This window comes from Motacilla alba, chromosome 5 (genome assembly GCF_015832195.1).
Source record: "Motacilla alba alba isolate MOTALB_02 chromosome 5, Motacilla_alba_V1.0_pri, whole genome shotgun sequence".
Classification (NCBI taxonomy): Eukaryota; Metazoa; Chordata; class Aves; order Passeriformes; family Motacillidae; genus Motacilla; species Motacilla alba.
This window is the reverse complement of record NC_052020.1, coordinates 6,866,896-6,886,685: the sequence shown is the minus strand read 5'-3', so window position 1 is coordinate 6,886,685 and position 19,790 is coordinate 6,866,896. Positions and strand designations below refer to the sequence as shown.

The 19,790-nt window shown below is 41.5% G+C and overlaps 1 long non-coding RNA gene across 1 annotated transcript; it reads right to left on the bottom strand.

Moving 5' to 3' along the window:
* Positions 1 to 484: 484 nt before the first annotated feature.
* LOC119702169 lies at positions 485 to 8,318 on the bottom strand. Its single transcript, XR_005257272.1, has 3 exons — positions 8,184 to 8,318; positions 1,497 to 1,747; positions 485 to 581 (listed from the first exon to the last, which is right to left on the bottom strand). It is a non-coding gene; the product is annotated as an uncharacterized LOC119702169 (long non-coding RNA).
* Between the last annotated feature and the right edge of the window lie 11,472 nt (positions 8,319 to 19,790).

Here is a 19,790-nt window from a genome sequence, read left to right as displayed (position 1 = left end):
AGATTTGGCAGAGTTGGCCAAATTTGAAAGGTATCATGCAGCAGTCTCCATGTAAAATTCATCACATAAGGGAAAAAACCCCAGCTGAACTTTAAAAATGAGATGCATTTGTACTTGGCAACACTGGTTCTCTGATTGTTTTCTAATGGCAAAGACTAAACAAGATGGCTGTGGCAAAGCAAAGGAGACAACTGAAAATGAAGGCAAAAACAAAAAACCTATAGACAACTCCACAATAAAGACAATTTCCATGCAAACTGCAACTGTTGAATTTCAGGCCTTTCAGCTGTCTGTCTGCTTAAAAGCTTTTTATTCAGCAAACAATTTACTTTGTAACAAACCTAGGTCTGGAAAATTTCTGCCCAAAACATGCTTCTTTCACAGAATCAGAAATTAGCTGATGACTTAATAGCAACACTTACTACTAAGCATTATAATAAGGAAGTATTTTATGTACTTGCCTTGCATTCTACCAAAGACAAAGATGACAGACTTGCACTGTTCTTGTACCACACATATCGTGGATCAAAAGTTTGCCAGTAAGGGTCCCAATGGCGGTGTTCTCTGGCTTTTGGGGAAGGCTGAAACATCCCAGAAAAACCAACAACCAAAACTGGTGGTTAGCACTTGTGATAAAATAACCAAATGAAATTTGGCTTGGAAACTGAGGCTTGTACATTCAGAGAAACATAGTTGAAGAGGTATGTTTGGGGATGAGTAGCAGAGCAGTGTGTGGATAATAGCCAATACAGCAAGTCCACAGTTCTTTACAGCATATTTGGGGACTTACTGCCACAGAAATAACAGATGGAAACAAAGGAAGATGCTGTCATTTCCATAATAATACTTGGAGGGTGGAAAATAGACTGAAGCCTTCTGAATTTCTGTTTCAAAAGTCTTGTTCCAATCATACTAAAATCGACAGCATTAATTCTCCAGATACCACGAGGAAGATGATCTGAATGGTGTCTGGACTGAATCTGGGACCTGAAAGTCTGACCAAGTAAGAAAAAAACCCCAAACCATCAACATCTTGTATACCAAGTGTTAAAATATCTTGGCAAGACCTATCTATAGCAGATACAGGAATGGCCATCTGGCCCAGCATCCTGTCTTCAACAATGGCCATAAGCTAACCTCATGTCTAAGTTAAGAACAGGGGCGAATGTATATGACACTCTCTTTGAGCACATTCCCAGTCCTGGAATTATTTTATGCTCAAATGTTTCCTGAGCTTGGTGTGGCCTCTTAGGAACACCCATCAGAGCTGTCCCTTCCAGTATTTGCCTTGTCTCCCCTTAGAGCCATGCAGGCACTTTTTGCATCCAAAGCATCTGTTGGCAGGAAGTCTACTTCAGGAAGTTACTCTTCTCTGTTTTGAACATGATTCCTGCCAAGATCATTTGATAGCCCTTATTTCTTGCACCCTAAGAGATGGCAACTGGTACCCACCCACCCACGCCTCTAGAGGTTTGTAGACTTCTATCAGATCCCACCTTACTCCCTTATGTTCCGAACTGAAGCATCCCAGGAGGTGCAGTCACTCCTTGCTCAGACCTTTGGTCATTCTTTCTGCCCTTTCCAGGGCCTTTTGTAGTTCTGGGGTTTGTTTCTTTTGCAGCAGAGGGGCCAGCACTGCACATGGGTGGAGTATGGGCTTGCAGAACGACACGGTGGAAACTCTCCAACGCTCCAGGGCCACAGCCCACGCAGTTTGGGACAACGAGTGAGGAGAAACCTCTTCAAACTGCAGGAGAAAGGGAACAGTGCAATTCTTATGATGATTGTGGCTGCAGAAGTATCTGTCTATTCATACTGCAAGGATCTGAACCTCAGATGGGCAACAGCCTGAATATTTACCAGTAACCAATCTTATTTACCAAAAATATTATAAAATACCTTTTGGAACTTGGTGAGCAAAACCAGATCTATTCAAAGGTATCATCTACCCACAGGGAGCACATTATTCAGCCCACAGAAAGTGACCATTTCTATAGAAACAGTTTGTAGTGGCAGTACTTACACTTTTTTGTTACTTAAAAACATTCAGAAGCTGACTGGATTGCCAATTTGTGCACAGTTCTACCTGTCATGGTCATCCTTAGAAGGTTCTCTGGATTTCTGGTCAGGTTTTGTGCTTGTGCTGTCCTATACACAAAACTACCTAAAATTTGAAATTTCCCTTGACCTTTCTCACCCCCCTGACTGCAATTTAGTTTTCTGCTTGGCACTTTTTTGATTGAGGTGTTGTGGTCTGATGGACTGACCGACAGCAAGCACAAAGAAGAACTGAGGAACAAGAATTAAGTTTGTGAATGGCTTTTTATGCACTTGAAAGCATCCCCCTAAAGAGCCCATATTCCTGTGAGCTTTGTGCAGAATTGTTGCTTGCAATTATTTTTCTCATCTCTAAGTGCATTTATGGCTGCAGCAACAATTGGCACATATGAACAGCAGATTGTCTGTGTTTTTCATTAGTGTGGCAGTAACATATCCTTTGTTTTTCAGTCCTGGGCTGAACGAAACATCTTCCACAGAGACAAATCTCCACGATGATTAATCATGAAGCATTCCATATGGATACTGATATCCCACATGCTTTAAATGAGGCTGGGTGGGAAATCTGCTTCACTTACCTCTCTACCCAGAAAAATGCTGAAAGGTACCCACAGGTCCATTCCACTGTGATTTTTAACATCACCAAAGATTCGACTGAGACCAGGTTAACTGTGGGAGCCTTTGCTGTTACAGCACTGATCATTCAGTGGTGCCATTTTTTAGTTTAGTTTTTCCATAAGGACAAAAATAGGGCTATGCTCACACAACACTATTTTTGCTGAAGGGACTTATTTCACTGACAGACCTGATGTAAAGCCACACCACTCAAAAGTGTTTTCCAATAGCACAAAACTCACTTTCACTGTGAGAGCTTAGCACGGGACAGAAAGAAGGCTTTGGCTGCGCTGCCTGCAGACCCATTTGGCATTCCATGGACTACTGCAGTGTGGAACCTTCCTGGGATGCAACTGAACCACATGTGGGTTTGTACTTCTAATGTATTCATATATTTATATATTAATGGCTTCCCCACATACTGCAGAGCAGTAATCTAAAGCACAGTCAAATTGTTCCATAATGCAATATATTCAGCACAATACTCTAGCCAAAATCTAGCTCTAAAATAAATAGCCACAACTTAATTGACGTAATAGAGGTCTATTTGCTAGCTTGGCACTTTTCACTTATTTGACTTCAACTCAGAAAGTGCATTAAGAGTCTAATGTCCACTTTCCAAGTGGAAACAGAAGCAACTTCTTCCTATCTACACACATAAATTAAAAACCAGGAGTACAGCACAGTATTCTTTGCTTTACGAGTGTAGCTCAGTCTGAAGTACAGGTTCAGTCCCGAGTTAATTTTTCCTTCTCCCAGACATATTTACTGTCCCACTTCCTCAAAATCCATTATTGATGACAGAATGCTTAATCAGTCAGTGGCTCTCACAACATTTCTTTCATCTTTTGACCTGCAATGGTTTCAGTGTTGTTCTATAAGTGGGTCTCTGCCATCACAGCACATGATAAAATCCCCAGGATTCGGAGCTTTAGCAGGCAGAGAATACAAGCTACATCTTTAAAAAACTTTGTACCCCTTCCTGAAGCCCCGTGGAACAAAGCTGGCTCCCGGGATGGCTTCTTTTGCTGCTGTTTTCTGCCATTCAGATAGAGGTTCAACAAACAAAGGTCTAACAATTGGACATCCAGACGCAAACTTTGGTAAAAATGAATCTGCATCTTAATGTCCCTCCAGAATCAGGGGTAGTTCGCTCATAGTATTACAATGTTGACCTTTGCTGGGACATTTGACTCATGACCCTCTCAATCCAATCAGCTTCTGATACAGCCATGCTTTCCAGGTGCCAGAATCACTAACAAACAAGAAAACCCTGAACCACAATATTTTTCTTTCTCTGTAAGATTCCCATTGCAGCATGCTCTCCATCTGAAAAGCCCAAAGGGCTTGGTAGGAAGACAGGTAAGATTGTTTCAACAAAGTGATTCATCTCTGAAGAAAAAGGCTCCTACCAACTCAAAGCAGCTTGAATGGAGGTGTATGTAAAATGAAACATATTTATGCTGATATTCAATTTTCATTTACAAGTAAATATATAGAAGATATAAAAGTGCCAGCTTAAGTCTTTGAAATTGATTAAGACATTTGATTTGCTCTTTACCAGCATTCAGGAATGTTAATTTTTTCTAGTTTTTTGGTTTTTTTGGTTTTTTTTATTAAAGATAACTTTAATAAATGGCTTCCTACCTAGCTTGTGGGCTTGGTTTTAAGCTGCATGAGTATAATTCAAGGAACACCCTACTGAACTGAAATATGTTAAATGAGAGGATGAGAAAAGCAGCAACGTGCATTAATACGTTATTCAGAGGCTTCACAGAGCTCCTGACGTAAAGAATCAGTCAAATCCTCACCAAGTCAGGCTTCTGGAGAGCCAAGTGGCCTGCATTTCTTTATACAGTGTTCTCCACGCCATCCCAATTATTAGTCTTGAGCTAATGGTGCTTTGCTATGAATAAATATGCAAAGTGGAACCAATTGAACGAAATCCAAAAACCCAAGACACAAAGCTCCTCTGCTGTGTGCCAGTACCTCGCAGCTGCTGAGGCATGAGCTAGAAGACAGCTATATTCCCCTGGTTCACTACAAGGCTCTGGTGTGGGCTCCATTATAAGCCAATATAAGATTAAAGAAAAGGGAAATCAAATCTTTCCATAAATCCATCTGAAAGCAAACGCAGCGATGCTGCAGAGGCAGTGATTTACGCTAGCGTTCAATTTTAGGGACTAAAACATCCCATCTGAGCAACAAACAGAAAATTAACCTATTGTTAACAATTTTCTCGTTCATGATTTAAAACAGAGGCATTCACATAACTCCAAAGCGTATGAAACGTGCTATTTTTCTAATCACTGAGAACAGCAAAATAGGACTTTTAACCATGCTGAAACCACAGCAGGGGCTTTACCACTGCTCATTGAAAACAACAGTCCAGCCCACACAGTAAAATTTTAACATATCTGTGATTTGTTTTGCATTTAACTGGAGCTCTGAAAAATTATACCAGTAAACAGCATTAAATCTGCTGTCTTACGTGGAAGTCTGCCTGGATCAGTGGCTTTATTTTAGATTTATCACTCTCCTTTGGTCCACATTTGAACTCCCCTTTCTTCCTGGCCCCACAGTGTATTCCAGCAATTTTTCTGGAGCTGTGCAAAGGTAGCAGCTTCTGGCAGACAAAGGTCCATCTAAGACATGAATCAAAGTCACCACCAAGCATTTCAAAGTGAATGCTACTTTCATCTGAAGAGGAAACCGTGCCTTTTAATCTTAATTATTTTGCCATGGCTCTTCCCACTGTTTAAAGGCTAACAGGAAAAGTAAGAAGTCTCATGAATTATTAAGCAAACAGAGTTTCTGAATCACTGCATTCCTTCAGACACCACAAGAGTCCCAAGAAAGGTGACCTTCCCACTTCTGGACTTTCTGGAGTATAGCTGGAAGGCATCAGGCAATTTTGCCAGGGGAGCTAAAATCTAGAAATTTGATGAGCATTGAAGGGAAATTCCTAGCACAGTGATCAGTTAGATCCTCATCTGCAGTTGCTATCCTGGCACTCAAATTCTTGCCAGGACATTGACAAAAAGTTGTCAGCCATGGTGTTCCTGGAGATCCATTTGCTGCACACATCCCGACCCTCACATGTTCTCAAAGCATGAGCCACAGAACCAGTCAGGTCTGTGAAGGGTAAAGTGATGAAAGACACTTCCAGACCAGAAGGGTGATCTTTCATCCTGGTGTCCTACATAAGAAAAATTGTAGGCCTTAATCCACTTAATTTTGAAGTGTAAAGAATTGCTTTTCCCTAGGAAAGTATAATCAGGCCTTGTTTAAGTAGTAATCATATTATTATTTACTAGTGCTGCTGATTAGTCCACTGAAGGCAGCTTTATATGTCTGCACCAACCAAAGATTCAGTTGATTTTATTTTCTTTCAAAACAACAACTTCACCTTCGTGTCCCTAGAGCACAGGGGCCTTAGGACAGAACTGTAATTGCTGGTAGCACCACACCAGCAGAGATCAGGGCAGTGGATTTGGCAGCCTTTTGGGAGCTATCAGTTTCCATGCCTCCAGCACAGACCAGACCACCAAGGAAGTGTAGATAAACATGGCAGGAGGCTGAGAACTGTGCTGGAAGCTTTGCATCCAAGTGTTCCAAATAAGATGTTGTTTAGGTACAACAAGACACAGTTGTGCACAGAAAATACTCTTTGGAATGGCTGCAAACGGGACCTGAAAGCTTTCTGCTGCTGCAGGACAGCAAAATCCATCAAACACAAAGAGAGATCCCGTAGATCCTAAAAAATAAACCATGGTCCAAATTCAGATGGAAGGCTAACTTCAGATCTCACTGTGAGTTCATCAGGCTTTATGTAACCTTGCACTTACAGTGGCACTTACTTTAGGTTTGCCCCTTTGTTAAAACCCCCACTGGCTGCAAAATGCACTATAAAATTTGCTCCAGCCAAATCATGGTAGAAGAATCCTTTCCCATTCCCTGTTCTTTTTTCCCAGTTTCTCTCTGCCACCCCTCTTTATCCTGATGTCCCTTAGGTACTTTCCTGACATTGCCAGTCTGAATGTTCAGCCCCCCTGTCATGAAAACCTTTTGCATTTAATAGAATCAGAGACAGATTTAGGCAATTTTTGTAACAGCATTAAATATACTTAATATGTCAATATACTTACACATGTCTCAACAGCACAAATTGAAAAGGAGGGACAGATAGAGCAGGAAGCAACTGAGAAAACCACATGTCAAACAAGCTCTGTCCATTTGCTTAGATGACACTGACCTGCTCACAATTACCCTAAATACCCAGCTTGACCTGCTGTGAGTTTGTGACAGGAAAAAAAAACAAACAAAAAACACCCCCTGACCTCTGAGCTTCGTAGCAGCCACAAACAACAAGGATGAGCCACACCATAACTTCATTCTGTCCAGATAAATATATATGTTCCTCTTCACATCAAGTCCTACCTTATTCTAGAAAGGAAAAATGAGGTCTGGTGGCTGTAATTTAAAGAGAAATGAAGCACCACTGACTGGGAGCTCCAGAGATCACTTTGCTGGAAACACAGAAACACTGATTCGCTATTTCCAGCAAATGCCACTGACCCTTCCCTTCAGTGTACAGAGACCAAAGAAAGCAAGAGTCTTGATATACTGAAGAAAATTTCAAAAGTGTTTACAGGTCTTTCATTATCTGAATCAAAGGTTCTGTCTTGTCAAGAGGTGATTCCAGAGAGAGAGGGTTTTGTTACAGAAGTATGCCCACACTTGGGATTTTCTTCCTATTCTTCAAACTCACTCTCCTAAAAGTAATTTGCAAGACTAGCCAAGTCCCTTAACACAGAGTCCCCATAAGCACTGGGTTTGCTCCTGAATTGCTGGAGGATATTTTCATGTTGTCCCTACCTTTTGCACCCTGACAAAAGGTAAAGTTGAGGGGAGGATGTGCAGGATCTTCCCCCCTTTGGACTTCAGAGCCTGTAGATTAACAATTGGCCCAGGTGGGCAGCACAAACTAAAACCAGGTATGGTATGGGAGAAGAGCAAATCAAAGAGACCACTATTCCAGGGAGGATCTGGCTGAAAGAAGACAAAGGGCTAAGAACTAGAACCACTAAATTAATGTGAGAATTCAGTCATACCTGAGAAATATGAATATGTCTCCCTGGGAAAGGTTTAATGCACAAACAGGGGCCATCAGCCTCAGGGAACCCGACAATTCCCAGCACTCAAATGTTTGCTTTCAGCAAAGCCTGCAGAAGGAGCTGGGTAGTGAATGCCACCCACCTCCTGGCAAGGAACTAGCCCACCCCACCACTGTCTCTCCCTCACTGGTGTGTTAAAAGGCAGTTCTGTGTTCTTACACATCATAAGTCTATTTTTCCATTGGAACTGTCCTTAAAAATAATAGCGGGAACAGTGGGAACAAACAGCAGCAAAAGGCAGGGAAAGGATTTTCTCCTCGTGGCATTAATTCCTTCACTAATAAACCACAACTGCAAATTCAGTTACTCTTAATAGCAAAATTAGGTTCTTACCTGTTACTTTTTGCCATTCACATGACCTTTAGTCATTGGAACTGGAATTGACTTGTGTGGGTGTAGTTTGGTATGAGAATTGAAGGCTCTCATAATTCTCAAACACACCTACATTGATGTAAGAGCTGCTTAGTGTTTCAATGGAAAAAAAGAAAAGATAAGTAAATCTTGATAATGTAAATAGTGTTCAAGCTTTAGAGATCATTTCCTGAATAAGCAGAGTAGGTTGGGTCAGGGGGTGGGAGGGAAGACTCAGAACAGATTTGCTATCAGGGTTTCACAAAGCAGTTGAAAAATATGAACAGATTGACAAAAATTGTTGTTTAATATAAACTGGGGATGAAAATGGAAATCAACTGATCCATCCTGTCATGACCTGTGACACTGCTTGGAGCTGATCATGGAAACAGTCCAACTCCTGCTTTCTGTTTCAACACAATATAAACCGGATTATAATATGATATTCTTTCCCTGAACATTCTCAAAAGTCTCACCACCTCTGCTTACTCCCAAACCAACAAGATTTTGCATTTCTCATCAGAGACTGATTTTTTTTTTTTAAGCTTTCCTCTGTGAGGCTTGTTTGTTATCACAGGCTGAGAGAGCACACTTAGATTGCTCCAAGGCCTCCCCAGCAGACCTGAGTTAGTACAGGAGCTCTGGAGCACTTCTCCATCCATATAATTTCCTCATTATCAGGGACAGTTTAATGTGTGCCTTTAACTCAGGCTCAGAACAGCTTCTTGTTGTGGCTGTTGTTGGTTTTGGTTGGGTTTTTTTGTTAAAACTAACATCATTAAAGATAATGCTACATCAGTAGGCTCCACTGATGAGAATTGCAATGAAGTGAACATTACAACTTTTCACATGTAACTTTTCTTAATACCTTTTGGGCTTTTTTGGCACTGAAATCTGAAGAAAAAAAAAAAGGCAACAATCGACTTGATCTAAATCTCATTTTCTTCCCGTTCCTGCTATTGAAATAAGAAAGGATCTCCCCACCCTACCCATATACAAACTTAAAACTGAAACTAAAAAGAACACATTTTTACTCTTTCCTCGAGTGTCCAGTGCATGCATGATAAAAGATTTTGGAGGTGACCTGGATGACCCTCAGAGAAGGTGTTATTCCTTCAGCAGGTGGCCAGCACATATTCAGGTACCTCATCTGTGTGATGATTTGACTCCACACTTCCCACCTGAACATCCAAAGTGACATGAGCCACTTTTTTTTTCCTAGGAGAGTAAGCCACAATACCACTGAAGGGTTCAAACTCCTGATCTGAATTTGAGTCTGTGGTCTACTCATTGCTGAATTCAGCCTAAGCTCTGGCTCAGAGCAAGACTCACAGGGAGGGATTAGAAAACCACAGCTGATTTCTCAATGAGATTTCATCTCCCTGATGCCATGGCATGTTTTAATCCCACCAGTTCCCTAACCTTCCAAAGAGTCTCCAGAAGAAAACAAGCTAGGACAAGGTAAAGAGGACAGATAATAACTTGGACATCTGAATAACCTGGGCATTTCATTTGCAAAGGCCAGTTGGACTGTAAGTGAAGTGAGCAGTATGAGAAAGGAACTGCTCAGACTGAAAAAGGAACTGTAGATGCCAGCAGGGAGGAGGACACCACGTGTCTAATGCCACCCCATGTTGATTCCTCTTTCCATATCTCCTTTACAGTCAATGGAGAGAGGATGACTTTTCCTAAGTTTCCCACTTTTCCCAACGCAGAGCACCTTGGTGAGGTGGTCAAAAGACCACTTCTCTTCTGTATTTTTGAGAACTACTTCTTTTTTACTTTAAAACCTAAACCTCTTAAAAATGCTCACTAAATCACCCCAAATGTCCTCATTCATTAGCAAAATACACCCTTTTATTTACGCTTTGCTTATCCTCTTTAATGTTTGAGCATCTTCTTCAAGACTTTTACATCCAGTAACAAAAGTGTGCAGCAAAACACTGAAGGCTTTGAGTTTGGCCCGTGTAGACTTCAACTATCCTCAGCTTTAAGGAGGAATCTGTCATAATAACGCACACAAGTGGCAAATAAAATTTATCTGCAACGATTAGATATTTCTGGAATGCTGTAATACTTTTCCATGTTAGTGTTCCTTCTAAGGTGCAGTATATTACCTACAGAGGCCTACATAATCTCTTTGAGATGAGAAATGTGCTCACAAATCAGTGCGTTGGCCGCACTTCCTGCCACTGACACCGGATTTTGAAAAAGAGGTCTTGGTAACAGAGTAAATACACAGTGGTTTTCTCCCAGAGACTCGGGTTCAAGTTCTTACTTAACAACAAGGAAAACCAACTGTGATAGCCTCCATCCCAGTCAGCACAAGTTATTTATCATCACCGACCCATCACAGACTCAGTGCAGCAGCCAGCACTCGTCTGGCAGGAAAAGCTTTAGTCTGGAGCAACTGAAACTTGCCTGTCAGCAATCACAAACCCTGCCTGTTACACCAGCATGGGCTCTTTTTCAGAGGATCAGTGCCATTGATGATATTAATAAAAGGATATGGAACTGGTAGAAGTTGAAATTATCAAAACAGAGCTGCCTGGAAAACAGGAAGGGTTGTCGATTATTTTTCTCTTTTTTCCATTACAGAAAACAATGCATTTTTACTCTCAAAGAAAAACTGACATTTCAGACACCGTGGAAATAGTCCTTGGAACAGAGGTCTGGGACAGATCTTCACACGCTGTGATCTCCTGGCAGGCCTGGCCAGGGAGGATGATGCGGGGATCCAAGGAGCACTGGGTGTCTTTGGAAATGACCCCTCCTGGGCAGTCTCACCCCTAAGGGGGCAATGAGGTGAGACTCAGCAGAACCTTTAAGTCTTTTACAGCTCCTACAGTGCTTGAATGCAGGGCTCCCAAGGCTTCCGTTTTCAGAACTCCATCCTTCCACAGAGTTGAAAATGCATTTCTCTTTGAAAAAAATTCCTTTCTTCAAAGCCTAACAGAAGAAACAGTTCCAACAACAAAAAAAGTTCAGTTTGATTTAATTGTTTCACCAACTCGGGAGAGTTTCAAGTTCCATTTCAACCCTGTCACTGGTGCTGCAAGAGCAGATCCCAAGGAGAAACACCTTTATAAATCAATGGTGAAATGCTGCCATGAGATTTATTCCCCAGCCTTATCTTAAATGGGGAACGTGTGACTGGCAACACTACGAAAATAATTCTAGCTATTGTCCTCAGACAGGCACTCTTCTGGCAGCCACAAAATAAATTTAGCTTAACCATAAACTCCAGTAACTATCAGGAATACGCATTATCTCTGCTGAAAATGTACTGTTGCTCTGCAAGTCTATTAATGAGCAGAAATTTTCAATCCTAACTGTCCAGGCTTCAGAGAAGTGAAAGGGAGTTTAAAGGCATAAAGAGCAGGAAAAAAACCCATCTGACTTCATCTGCTGGGTTTTTATCAAATGTATATAGCCAAAGAGCTTAAGAAAAGCTGGAAATCACTGTTTTCACCTTCTTTGCTTGGATAGCAATCAAACAGTTTTTATTTTTAGCATCAAAGTAGCTGAAAGGGCATTGTTAGAAAGAATGGTCTCCCTCTCTTGGCTCATGCAATAAACTTCAGGGAGGGGGCTTAACTTCAGAGACTGCTTGAAAAAATGGGGTTTTTTAATTCCCAACCTAGCTGAGCAAACGAAGTGTCAGTTTTGCTCCTCAAAGCTCATGGACTTATTTACTTGTAGGATATGTTTTCGCATCTATGATTTTGTTCCTGTGGGTGAAATCAGAGGAGGATAGTGACAGTATCTTCTGAGAACAGAAACACCACTCTGTGTCAGACCAAAGCCATAAGCAGCCCCATATCCAGTTGCCACTGGAGGATGCTGGACCAAGGAGCATGTTATGGGTTGGTGTTGGCATAGTGGTAATGTACTCATGAAAATGTATTTTTCTCAAATGGCTGTTGTGAGATGTGACTAGAAACTGAGCAGATTAGGCTTGAGCTTAGAAAAAAAGGAAGAAACTTTATTAAGCTACACAGTAATAAAAGGAACACACAAAAATTAGAACTAAAACTTTCTAAACCATTCCTCCTCCTCCCCCCTTAATTTCTACTAAAGTACAGTGAGACAAAACTTTGGATTCTCAGTCAAGTTACTACTTCTCAGATAGTCAATTTTTAATTTATTAAGGGAGAGAGGAGTTTCTTTTGTATTATAGTTTACTACAGGAAACACAGTTGAAGCTTCTTATGTTTTTATGTTAAATATGGCACTACTTGGAGAAAATCTGCCATTGTGATATCTTTTTTTTTATGTACAGGGTTCTTACTACTGTTGATGGACTAAAATTGTTTATAGGGTTCTTTGTAAGGATGCTTTACGAACTACTAAGAAACAAAAATTTCTCATTTTGGGACAACAGTCTCCTCCATTTTCACTTCCCCTGGGGCTGAGGGTCTTGAGAACAGAGATCTTTGAAGACAGAGGGCACCACCACACCCTCATCATCTTCTTCTGTTCACTTTACTCCTGCACATGGCATCACTGTAGCAGGTCACTCTCTCAAAACAACAGTTTCTCATTTTGGGACAACAGTCTTCCTCATTTTCACCTCCCTTGGGGCTGAGGGTCTTGAGAACAACAGGTCACTCTCTTGGCTCAAGCTACTGTATCCTCTTAAATGTAGTTTCTGGTTCTAGGAAAATTGGTTTAGTTTATGGCTATGCAAGAAAAAGTCCAGCCAAAGGCTACTCCACCATCTCTTCCCACTTAGAATTCTTTCTCATCTTCTTCTGACATCTCAGGTCTCAGGGGAGGTCTGAACTCTTTACTGACCAAAACAAAACAAAACAAAAACAAAACCCCAAACAAACAAACAAAAAAAAAAAAAAAAAAAAAAAAAAAACAACAGAAAAGAAAATAGTTCCCTGAGAGTTTTCTGCCTTTAACCCCCTGGGTTCTCAGAAGTGTATCCATGTCTCCAGTAGTTACACCAAGTGTCAGTATTTAAATCTGACCACTGATTAGTTTAGCTATAACTTCCCAAAAAAACCTCACTTCCTTGTCAACCTATGACAAAGCACCAAAGCCAGGGCATGGAGAAAGTGGTATTTTTTATTTGCCCCCTGGTTTCCTCTCAGGTTCTGGAAATTAAACATGCAGAGACTTCCTGACTCAGATGTTGCTGGATTACTGTGCTCAATGGCTCTTTCATGGCATTGTGCTGCTGATAAGGAGGCTGTGATTGATGCTCATTTGGTGCTCTGTGAGGCTCTTTGGTTCTGCCCTTCTTGCCACCTCCAGCTCCTTCCTTGAATCCTGGATTGGCATCTGAGGCAATAAAGCAGCATTTTCCAGAGATATTGATCCGTGAGGAGCAGACCAACAGCCTGATTGTTACAAAGCTGTTTGCAGAAATCCATTACAAGTGATTTATTCTTTTACAGCACTGGCTGGAAATCACATATGCACAAACTTCTTAAGGCACTGAGTGATCTGGGCTGACACCTCAAAACTAGGAGCAAAACTCAGGCTCTGCACTCTCTACATGGACTGGGCAGATCCTACAGAATTTTCTGCCCAAATAAACCCTTGCATCTGCCAGCACTGAAATACAATGACTCAGGCCAGGGTGTGATGAAGTCATCTATTCCTTGTCCCCAGCACGGGGCCTGGTTTGTAACTGCTTGGGGAACTCCTCTGCCTTCGTTTGCCACGGGATTTCCTGAAGTTATCCCCTGTGATCCGCTGAAAGCAGGAAGGTGATAGTGCCTAGTGTCAGATGCACTTCTGTGTGTTGCCCTTCTCTGCCTTCTCACAACCAACTCGTAAAAAAAAAAAAAAAAAAAAAAAAAAGAATAATCCAGCTTTGAGCAAGTTTTGCAAACTTCAAACAAAAGGCAATATTGGAAGCAGAAGCCTCAATAGTACTTAACAATTACATTGTTAATCTTCATATAACACAAACATTAAATAATTAATCTCAGTGGCTGAAATTCAGCCCCAATAAAACTCCGATGAATTCTGTGGATGTTTGCCAGGGAGAAATTTAGCCTGCAATTTTTCTTGTCTCTCCTTCTGGCAGTCCTGGGAGCATTTTGTAGTTCCCACCCTGTCAGTGGCACACCTTTTGGCAGGAGCAAGCTCCGTGATGTTCCTGATGCTGCGCTGCCCTTCACAGCAGCTGTGTAGCCCCAGTGATTCCCTGGGTACAATCAGTGGCACCTATTTGGCCCTCTGTGTACCCGGGGCAAGAATGAACCTACTTACTGGGCAAACAAGGATAAACCTCTTCCAGCTTTCTCAGTTCTACCTCACAGTTTAGAAACTTCTGCAATTCCTAATTCAAATTTCTCTGGGAGTGAAATACAAAGAACTATTTTGCCTCATTTCTTCCATTTCGGCAGCTCCCTCTTTTTAAATGTCGCAGAATTAATGTCACTCATATAAGAAATTTTAAAGCAGAACTTAGAAAATGCTTTCTTTTAATGCCCAAACCTGCAGCAAATATAAACCTTTGTAAATGCAGCCTAATTTGCTAACATGCAGTGCTAATTTGATTACTCCAGATAAAGGTTTTAGTGGGACCAATTGGTGCTTGCTGCAGTGTGAAACTAGAAGGATAATTTGCTAAGAGAAAAGTGCAAGCTCTCTTTGGCACCCTGAAATGTGTTCGGTTGGTTTTGTGCTTTTGCATTTGAGTGAGTACTCCAGCACAAATTGGGCACAATTAGCAGCACATTTAAAAAAATACAGCTCAGTTCTGGTGCTAATTTGTCCCTGCAATAACACCAATTTCCCCTGTATTTACACTCAGTAAGCGTACAGAGGCTAACACAGAGGAAAGCTTTGGACAATTCCCATTTGTATAGCACAGAGCAAATAATTCTTTGTGCCCTATGTGAAATGAGTCGAATATCTCAGCCCACTTTGCAGAGAACATGTGTCTACATCACAAAATCTGCCACCACAAGTTGGCACTAATTGGCAGTCTCAGGAAAGTGGCAAAGGAATGAATAGCCCCTGGATACCGAACTAACATTTTTCCCCTACAGGTGGTCTTTTCAAGTCTTCAAGTCGGAATTGAGATGTACATTGTTTAGGCAAGGTGAAGTTTGTACTGCTGGTACATGTTTTGTTGATTCATAGAAGATTTCAGTGTATAGCGAGCGTTTTCATAAGCATTACATTCATGCTATTAAAAAAATAAACAAAAACCTTAAATTGTATTAAAAAAAAAAAAACCCAAAAAACAACAAAACAAATTCCAGCTGTCCCTATTCTCCCCCACTTTGTCCTCTCAAAATCCTCAGTATGTTCAAAGGCACGACCAAATCTTTTCAGCTCTCGTCAGCGTGTATTGATGAAACAGCTCCCTTAGATCTGATACCAAACCAGGAGATTAGGATGCCAGATGCTTTCATCAGGGCCCTGACTCTGCAGACTTCATTCACATATAGCCCTGTTTGGGCCATTTTCTAGTCCAGAACTCACTGATATCAGTGGGAAGTCCCTAAAACTCCAGCAAGCTATAGAAAAAGTCCTTTGGTGAGAGGGGTGTTAAGGAGTTCAATCTGCATGGTCCTGTGTCACAGAAAGGAATACCATAGAGGCTTTGATTATGGAGCATAATTATATTTATATGGAAATAAATCAGCTATTAAAGAGGCTCTTCAGACTGCCTGAAAGTTACATCCAGATAGAGCAAAAGCAGAAATAAGTTACATTTTCCCTTTTTCTACTAAGGAAAAGGCTTCCAAAGTAAACTTAGAAGTCACTGTATGTTGTCATCGTCAGGTCAAGATAAAATATTTGTTCAGAAGATGTGCTTCAATTATCCTTGAGGACTCAGTGATATTTCCCATATTTTTTTTTAATATAAGCTCAAACCAGATGATCTACTTTCATTATCTGTACTATAATTATTTTACACACCTTTAGACATGCTTTCAAAAATCACCCCATTGTGCTCAAAATGGTGAATTTATTTGTTTAGCAGCACTTCCTACTTAAGGGAAGGGAGGGTTCCTTCTCCCCTTCTGCCTCAGCCCCCCGCCCCTCATAACAGGACAGGTAACAAGCACAGATCTGTGGCTGTGGGTTTCAGTCAGTGAACTGCTTGTCAGGAACTGGACTGAAACTCTCTGCCCCATCTCACAGGCTGGCACACAGCACATGAACAGTCTGTCAGTACTAACAGCTCAGCTACAGGTAGGAATAAGCCAACTCTTTATCTTGCAGTGGTGGCAGAGGAAAATGGAGTGTCACTCGTGTGGCAAGGGGTCTTTTCCTGCCACTGTTCATAAGCACAGAGAGTCCCCTGGGCTCTGCCAGTCCTCCCCCATTCATGCATTCAAAGTGAGCGGGAGTCAGGATTAGCAACCCCTAAATCACAGCAGACAAAAGCCTGCAGGGTGCTGGCTCTGCAGCTCCTGAACTGGGAGGCTCAGGTGCTGCATCTTGGTCTCTGCTCGCAGCTTGTCCACTCAAATTGCTGAATACACCTGTCCTTTTGCTGATATAACCTCCAGGCTAGTTTAAAAAGCTGCCAAAGAGAAGTTATCATTACTTTAGGAGTAATCATCCAACAAAAAATAAAGGGTATTTCTATGCTTCTCTTGAGAAGAGCTTTTCAGGTTATCCAGAATGATTTTTAAAGCTGTGTGGGCTTTTATAGGATGCAAAAGGACAATTCTTTATAGGGTTCTTGTATTTTGTACTTATCTTACAGGGGTACAATTTGACATTATCAAAAATTGTCCCAGAAAAACTTTGACCTGTAACTCTCACACGGCTTGACTCAAGTTTTTTATTACCTAAGTTAGGTAGGGAGATTGGAAGAAAACAATACTTGGTTGTTTTCATTCCCCTTTATCCTGTAGGTGAAGAAATGGAAGAATCCCCTCTGGAAAGGCAACAGTGATCCTGGTGAAACAGCACATTTGGCACACTCGCCTTTTGCACCACACTTTGAGCAAGGACAGCGTCACCTGCTGCAGGTGCTGAACTTTCTGTTATTATTGCCTTTGGGCCCAAGTCCCAGGGAGCCCTGCTTGGCAATTAATGGGACTGTTTAAAGTCTAAGCCTGGTTATCCTCAGGCTGGTATGAAAGAAGCAACAAAAGGAGGAACCAAAACAAATACCACCTTGGAGAGAGAACAGAGCCTAACAAAGGTGCAGGAAATTCAGTGACATGAAGCCAGAGAGGTCCAGCTTTGTAGCTTTGCAGGGCTGCTCCAGCTGCCACCGTGCACTGACTGCTCCAGCCAGCCAAACAAACTTCCCTCCTTTTTAACATCTCATTCCAAAGATCTGCACAAAACTGAAAGAATGTTATGTTTTGTCATGAGTCAGTCCAGCCCGTGTTTTTCCCCTAGGCCCTACCTGTCTTCTATACAAGTCAGATATTAAACATGGTAGCAGGCTCTGCTGACTGATGTGAGTGTTGAAATTAGAGCTTTGCTTGCTGCTACAGCCTGTATTTGTTTTACACAATTTGGGAGAAAATTCACCAAGTGCTTTTGGACAGCAGGTCAGGCTGGTTAGCAGCATTTCTTTATTTCTGTCCTGTGGGAAGATCTGGCTGGACAAAAAACTAAGGGAGGGATCAGTTGGCTGATCTGGGCAACCAAGTTGCATTTGCTGCTTTCACTTAATTTGTCCCAAGCTATTTAGAAACTACTTCAGCCCCAGGAGTTTTATATTTTACAGCATGCCAGGAAAGTTGTCCACAGTTTGTTGACGATCAAGGAAATTCCTTATTTCAAATACAAAATATTAATGAAACAACACTAAACTAAAATCAAAGCCAGATTTTAAGATGACAGGTGGTACCTGCTCTCATAGGTGTGACAGAATTCCATTAGAAAGAAAGGAAACTACAATTAGAGCTGAAAAGCAAGCCTGAGGAAGCCTCCCTTATTTCACATTAAAATCCTAGGTGTTGGGCATGGTGAAGATATATTACCATAAATCAAATGAGTTCGAGCCATATGGTTCAAATTTGTGTACTAAGTGTTAGGCACTAACAGAGCACAACAGTCTGTTGTCTTTCCACGGGAGGGTTCTCAGTTTTGAGCTGCTAATTAGCCTAAAATTAATTAGGGCCAATCTGAACATTTTTACACACACACACACAAAAAAAATAAATTTGAATGTATGCAAAAACAGGCCAAAACCCCTGTCTGACAAGAGCAGCAATGGCACTGAGAACAGGCAGGAGGGAATTGTGTGAGGGAACAGAACAGAAAAGAGCCTACACAGACAACTGCCACAGGCAGGTTAGAGGAAAGAAAGAAGAAAGAAAACAAATCTTTGGAGAAGAGAAACAGTCCATCTCCAAAGTTTACTTGGGAAGCTGCTGCACTGAAGGTCCAGCTTGTCACAAACTGGGTCCAGGTGGTTGGGATAAATATTTTACAGGTGCCACGCTTTACATGGTGCTTGTGTTTAACCTGGTCTGCTGTTGTGCAGAGACTTAGAGACAGTGACAGCCAATTCCTGAATCCCAAAGGGATGGCAAAGCTCACAGCCCTGCTGGGAAGCTGCAGTTCTGCTCCAGAGCAGCATTCCCCTGGGAACTTTGCTGTAAAAATGCTGACACCTACCCTGTTAGCCAGCAGACTTTCTGGATGACACAGATACCAAATCCCATCCCATTTCCACTTCCTTCAGGCACACAAGATTTTTTTTTTTCCCCAGATTGGAACCTCAGCTCTTAAATAATACACAGGCCAAAAAAAAAGCCCTGTAAATGCAGAATTATATTTTGGTTCTTTTTTCTCTCAGTGAGCAAGCTTCATACACTCAGATGTGCTAGGCCCTTTGGCAGGGCTGAGATCCGGGGCACTGCAATAATGTTTAATCCCATTACTAATGCTTATTTTAGAATCTGCTTGTCCTTAAAGACATGATAGAGATCTTAATTATTGTCTCCAACATGTATTTGCCTGAAATAATTATTATACTTCATTCCTATAGAGACAATGAGATAAAACTCTTATTTCATTTTATTGGCCCTTCTATCCATCAAGAAATTAGTTTCTTGTGAGGGCTTTGAAGTAGTCCCCTTCACGGATTAAACTCCTTGAAAGTACAAGAACAGAAGGGCGGGGTGCGGGGGAATTGAAATAATTTACATACCAGCAGACATGTAATGGGAATCAAGAATGCAACCAGACCTACATGATGGTTGAGAGGAAAACGTTGAGACATGCTATTCAACATGAAAAAAAAAAAAAAAGAAAAAGAAAAAGAAGAAGTCTGGTTAGCTGCAGATTTTAGCTCAGGAGGCAGCCAAGGGCTGCACTCAGGCAGAGGAAGCAAGCAGCAGAGAGGAGCTTCCCTGATCATATTTTAAAAAAATAATAAAACAACAAAAACCCAAACCCAACAAGCCCCCAAAACGCCCATTACTGGATAAAAGAACATCAGATGCTCAACTGTCACTTGGCTGTCTGCCAGGCAGGCTCCCAGCACCACTGTCAGTATTATACAATCTGTCGGAATAAATAGCACAAGCTCAGTCAGAGCAGCACCTAAGATTTGGTGTTAGATCTATGCAAGGTGTTGGCTCCCCAAAAGATGAAAATTTTTGCGCTCTGAATTTCGCAACAAGCAAAATTTCA